The sequence below is a fragment of the Myotis davidii genome, unplaced genomic scaffold (assembly GCF_000327345.1).
Source record: "Myotis davidii unplaced genomic scaffold, ASM32734v1 scaffold673, whole genome shotgun sequence".
In the NCBI taxonomy this organism is placed as follows: domain Eukaryota; kingdom Metazoa; phylum Chordata; class Mammalia; order Chiroptera; family Vespertilionidae; genus Myotis; species Myotis davidii.
In genome coordinates, this window is record NW_006286677.1 from 1,179,024 (window position 1) to 1,185,427 (window position 6,404).

At 50.5% G+C, this 6,404-nt stretch overlaps 1 long non-coding RNA gene across 1 annotated transcript; it reads left to right on the forward strand.

Moving 5' to 3' along the window:
- Positions 1 to 1,658: 1,658 nt before the first annotated feature.
- Positions 1,659 to 5,705, forward strand: LOC107182233. Its single transcript, XR_001512953.1, has 3 exons — positions 1,659 to 1,763; positions 1,871 to 1,966; positions 5,602 to 5,705. It is a non-coding gene; the product is annotated as an uncharacterized LOC107182233 (long non-coding RNA).
- The last annotated feature ends 699 nt before the right edge of the window (positions 5,706 to 6,404 follow it).

The window sequence follows — 6,404 nt, forward strand, 5'->3', positions numbered from 1 at the left end:
CAGAGACAGAGATAGAGATAGAGATGATAGATATATGCAATAGAATGTTACTCAGCATAAGAAAAAAAATCTTGCCATTTGGGACAATGTATTTGGACCTTGAGGGCATTATGCCAAGTGAAATAAGTTAGACAAAGACAAATACTGTATACGTGGAATCTTTCTTTAAAAAATCAAGCTTATAGATACAGAATACAGATTGGTGGTAGTCAGAAGCAGGGGGTGAGAGTGGGAAAATGGATGAAGGGGATCAAAAGGTAATAATCATTTTAAAAAAGAACAGAGCTGCCCTGACCGGTTTGGCTCAGTGGATAGAGCGTCGGCCTGCGGACTCAAGGGTCCCAGGTTCGATTCCGGTCAAGGGCACGTACCTGGGTTGCGGGCACATCCCCAGTGGGGTGTGCAGGAGGCAGCTGATCGATGTTTCTCTCTCATCGATGTTTCTAACTGTCTGTCCCTCTCCCTTCCTCTCTGAAAAAAATCAATAAACTATTTTTTAAAAAAAGAAAGAACAGAGCTAGTGGACTTGCACTTGAGCCTAAAAGAGCCTTTGGATACAGATAAGCAGAGGGAAGGGGAGGAAGCCAGAGGAGCATTGCTATCGGGGCAGAACATACATGACTTGTATTGGAGACATTGACATCAACTGGGGCCTCCCTGCCCCAGAAATGAAAGGCAGCTCAGCTTCAACTCCCAAAGCCCTCCCTAAGACACCTGCTGGTTTCCAGGTTTATATCCTCGCAGCTGCCTCTGTCCCCAGATACCTGTTTCTGTGCATGCTTCCATTATTCCTTACCCAGACAAAAACCTTAGCTGTTTTCATCTGATTTCCCCCAACAAGTGCTTCACACAAAGCATTTTTTGAATGTAGTGCATTTTACTGAAGACTTGGGGTTGGGTAGGCTTGACGTGGATGCAAAAGAATGATACAAATAACTGCAACCTAATACTTTCTAACTATTTGATTATTTGTTTGGGTTTTCTATTAGGATGATACCATCTGCTGATGATAATAGCTTTAGCTTTAGCATTCAAGCCTTGTAAATTGTTTTTCTTGTGTTATTGCTCTGGCTAGGACCTCCGGGGTAATGAAAACCAGAAATGATGACAGTTTTGTCTTGATCCTAATTTTAAAGGAATTGTTTTTAATTTTTCATTAATAAATACGATACTTGCTGGGTTTTATAAATACCCTTTATTCAGATTCAGGAAGTTCCCCAGGAGCTTTTATCAAAAACTGAAGTTGAATTTCCTAAAATGTTTATTTTTTGCATCTGTTACAGTAATCATCCACTTTTCCCCTTTAATCTGTTTATATGGCGATGACATTTATAGGTTCCCCAACACTGAACCAAAATTTTGTTCCTGGAATATACCCAATATGTACAACTTCAAATGCAGCATCAGATATGCCATCCTTACCTCGTCCTCCAGCCACCCCCTGGCAGCCCCAGACCACGGTCCCCTACCGCCGCCTCATCCCGTCCTCTGCCCCTCTCCCCAAAGAACAAAGCCCCACTTGGTCCAGCAGTGCAGCTGAGCCATCTCTCTGGCGGCCCAGCCTCTGCTCACATTCCCAGGTCACAGCTAGGTTTCTGCCACCCCTCCCCCAGAGCCTGGTTGCTCACCCCCGAGACCCACCTCTCTTTCAGAATCACAGCAACTCTGATGTAGTCTCCATCAACTGCCATGTGCGGCTGGCCCCCAACCAGGAAATCAATTTCCATCTGCTGGGGAACCTGTGGTTGCGGTCCCTGAAGGCAGTAAGTAGAGCACATGGGCTAGGCTAGCGGGGAGGAGGGAAGAAGGTGGGTGCTGGGAGTCTCGCACGGGGAGGGGCCAGCTTCTGACAAGGCCTCCGATTACACAGCTCAAGTACAAGCTGATGAAAATCACGGTCCACGCAGCCGTGCAGAGGCAGTTCCACAGTCCTTTCATCTTCCGAGAGGAGGATCCCAGCCGCCAGGTGAGCCCCTGGGAACCCTGCAGACCTGGGCTTGAGCCAGGCCAGCTTGGTAAGGGTTACCCCTTCCCCTAGTTTTCCTACACCTCTACCGTGTGTTCTGCGAACAAGAGATGGACAGACATGCCAGCCGTTAGTGTAGCATCAGAGGAGAGAGAAAAGCAAGACAAATAGGTCTTCGGGGGCAAAAGAGGACAGGGGGCCAGAAGCATTTGCCCAGGCCACGGGCGCCCCAGGCTCTGCACAACAGCCCATGGGGTGGAGGAGGGAGGGAACCTATGTATTTGACACTACAGGAACCTGAAACTGGAGTCCATGGCAGCCTGCTGGCGGGCTTGTGGCCCAGCAGAGGGAGGCTGCCTTGGGCAGGCTGGCAGCCTAGAATGACCATCCCACACCTATGTCACCCCCATCCATTCGCACCTCTTAGCTAATGAAACCGTGTGACCTGTGCTTTAGAAGTCTGGCATGAACTGAACTGGGGAAGGCCAATGGATGAGATGTCTTGGCATTGACACTTGTATTGGATAAAAGCAGATCAAATTAGCTTGAATCAAAGTTTGGGAAAGGGATGGGGCTCTGTGCAGTGCTCAGCTGGGAAAATGAGAAGTTGTGTCTTGAAAAGTTTAGTCGTCTGGATAGAGGCATCTCAGGCATGGGGCACTGCTGCCCTCCACTGGCCATGTCCCCAAACTGCCAGCCTGGGCTCCAGGTGAGCGTTCAATACCAGATGCTGGGTAAAACCCCCGGAGTCCCTCCCCTGCAGACGCTGGAGAGCAAAGCGGACATGGGCTAGAAGCCAGCCCTTAAGAAAACACACAGATACCCATCACAAACAGGGTGGGTGTGCCAGGCGAAGGGCTAGCAGGTGCAGCAGCCCAGAGGCAGCACTCAGGGGCCCCACCCCAGGAGCGGTTTCATTTGTTCATTCATTCAGCGTTGGTTGGGTGTCCCCTCTATGACTCAGACCTACTAAGGGATGCAAAGGAACAAGGAAGCAAAGCGTGGACTCGATCTGGGGGTGAGCACAGGTGCTGGAGTGGGAGGTGGCCAGACCAGGGAAAGCTTTCTGGAGACAGCACACTTGAACTGAATCTTGCGATGTTAGAATTTTCCAGGTGACCAAGAGAGAAGAGGGGCACCCGTGTGCGCGCGCGCACACACACACACACACACACACACACTCACAAACTGCCCCTCTCTCCACACTAGTTCATGTCTCTCAAATGAATTCTCCTCCTCCTTCCATTCCCAGCCCCCACTCCAAATCCTTCTTATGCTTTCTGGATGCCTCACTTCTCTTTCTGAAATCCAGCAATAATGAAGCCCATGTTGGCTTACATTCTCAGGTCACAGCTACGTGACCGGGGGTGGGAAGGCAGAGCAAGGTCCAGCCTGCAGGGAATGGAAAGAACGTATAAGGGACCTATGGTTTGTTGAGCCCTAACTATGAGCCAGGTATTGTAATAATTTCTTCACATGTTATCTTTGATGTATGTCCCCACACCCTCACTTTTCAGGTGTAGAAGCTGAGGCTGTGTGAGATAAGGCAGCAGGGAAGCAGTGACTTGCCTCAGGTTAAATAGTGACTCAGTGGCCAAGCCAGGACCCCACCGTGCTGTGCCATCGGTCAGTCACTGAACATGTTCACTGAGCCCCTGGCTCTGTCCCAGGCCCAGGCCCTGCTCGGAGGATAGAGCAGTGAACAAATCAGGGAAAACCTGCTCTCCTGGAGCTGACCTTCCGTGGGAAGAAAGGCAATTAACATAAATACAGGGGGGCAAACGTAGGTTTACAGTTGTCAGTATGCCAAAGTTTATTCTTATATTATTCATTATTATATATTTTTCCATATGAACTATAAACCTGCTTTGCCCACCCCTGTATATACAGCATCAAGTGATGATGAAGTCTGAATAAAAACAACAACACGCAAGCGTGGAGATTCAGGGGACACTATTTTATATGGGGAGATTAGGGAAAGCCTCTCCAGTAAAGTGACATCCGACAGGGACTCGGAGCCATGCCAGCAGAAGGAACAGCAATGCAAAGGCCCAACAGCAGGTGTGCTTGCATGTTGGAGGCCAGGTGGCTGGAGTGGGAGAAGAGGTCCGGGAGGTAGCAGGGCCAGAGAGTGTAGGCCCTTGCAGGCCAGGGCAGGGACCCTACTTTTCTACTCTGAGTGAGATGGGAACGAGACTTGGAGGCTCTGAGCAGAGCAGAGCAGAGAACTGCCTTTCTCTGGATGCTATGCCAAGAACGGACTGTAGGCCCTACCACGTTTGGCTGAGTGGATAGAGCATCAGCCTGCGACTGAAGGGTCCTGTGTTCGATTCCAGTCAAGGGCACATACCTAGGTTGTTGTCTCTCTCACATGGATGTTTCTCTCTCTCTCTGTGTTTTTCTCCTTTCCTTCCACTCTCTAAAAATCCATGGAAAAATATCCTCGGTGAGGATTAACAAAAAACAAAAAGAACAGACTGTAGGAGGCAAGGCAGAAGCAGGGAGATGAGGGTGCTCAGACCAAGGAGGTGGCCCTGCAAGTGAGAGGGTGTTTCAAAGGTAAAACAGTCAGACTTTGCTGATGGAGTTCATGTGATGTGAGACAAATACAAGGTTTCTGGCCTGAGCAACAGCAAGAAAGGACGATGCTGCTGTCATCTGCTTTGATAGGAAATACATTGAAAGAACAGGATTGAGGGTGAGGAGTGAGATCAAGAGTTTGCTTAGGGACTTGTTAAAGGTGCCAGGCAGGCCATGCAGATAGTCGGATATGAATCTAGAGAGTCCGGTAGACGTAGAAACGAGAGTGGTCAGAGTAGAGATGGTCAAAGCCCTGCCTGACTTCGCCCAGGGCTGCATTAGGACTTCCCTGGCCCTGGACACTTGCCTTTGGGGCTTCTTCCTCCATAAAAAAAAAATGAATTACCATTTTATGACTGTGTACATATAAAGACAAATATAATCCAGGCTAGATTATATTCATTGATATCCTCTAATTTTAAAAGAAGTTAGGCCTGGCCAGTGTTGTTCAGTGGTTGAGCATCAACCCATGAACCAAGAGGTCACTGGTTGAATTCCTGGTCAGGGCACATGGCCAGGTTGCAGGCTGGATCCCTAGTAGTGGACGTGCAGGAGGCAGCCAATGATGTTTCTCTTTCATCAATCTTTCTATGTTTCTCTCCCTCTCTCTAAAATCAACAAAAACATTTTTTAAAAAAATAAGTAAGATCATGTTTGTGGGTCTCTGGGCACCACGCCCACTGTACCCACTATGTAAGTCAGCCCTGAGCTCACCAGGGAGTGACTGTAGATAAAGAAGATGTCCAAGGGCAGAACCAGGGGACATGCCAACATTTAGAAGTTTGGGAGATGATTGAGGAAGCAGCAAAGACAAGACGCAGAAAATGTCTCCAAGAGGAGGTAGGATCACCTGGGCCACTTAACTCAGGTGTCCACTGTGCAGGGGCTGGGGGCTCTGAGGCCTCTGCAGGCTGGATGCCACCCGTCATCCCCGCCCAGCAGCCTTCCCTAAGGACAGGGATACAGCTCTCCCGCCAGGGGCCAGCGGTCTCCTGGGCTCCAGCCCAGGCCCAGGACACTAATCTATTCCCCTGGTGTCCCTCCTCCCCTTGCAGATCACATTTGAGATCTCCAAGCAAGAAGACTGGCAGATCCCCATCTGGATCATTGTGGGCAGCACACTGGGGGGCCTCCTGCTGCTGGCCCTGCTGGTCCTGGCACTGTGGAAGGTGAGGGCCCCCCATGGGGTGGGGTGGGGTGGGGAGCAGCATCCTGGCTGGTTGGCCCATGCCTGGGATTCCAACCTCGGGGCTCTGTGGCCAGTCCCCATGTTCTACTCCCCATGGGAGCTGGCACCTGCCTACCCTCCTTCGCAGAACTTGCCTGCTGCCACAGCACCCAGCCAATCACCGCAGGCTGACTGGCCACCAGAGGGCACTCTACCTATGGCTTCCACCCTTTCGTAGGCCCCTTTGAGAACCTGGTGAGAGCTAGGGTTCCTCTCATCAGAAAAAAAGCATGTGCACACAACCACAAAATGTCTCCGACAAAGGCAGGCTGTTAAACATGCCAAAGCCCTTCGCTGTCACTGAGCCTCAGGTTAAGAAGCCCTGATCTCAACCTCCTTCTATTCAAATAAGGTGAAGGCGGCCCAGAGAAGTGTTACCTGGGGCAGGGTCACTCAGCAAGGTGTCTTGCCTCCAGACCCAGGCTGTACTCACTCTGCTCCAGTGCCCCCTCACCAATTAAGCGGCCCAGAGAGAGCTGGGGAGGGACAGAGGGTACTCATGGTCCTGAGCTGGGTATTCTGGAAGCCTTCGAGGGAAGACGCCTGAAGAGGGTTAGTGGAGGGACAGCAAGGGAGGGGAGTTAGGCCTTGTCCACTCTGCCCACTCCTGAGACTTCTGCCTTTGCCTCC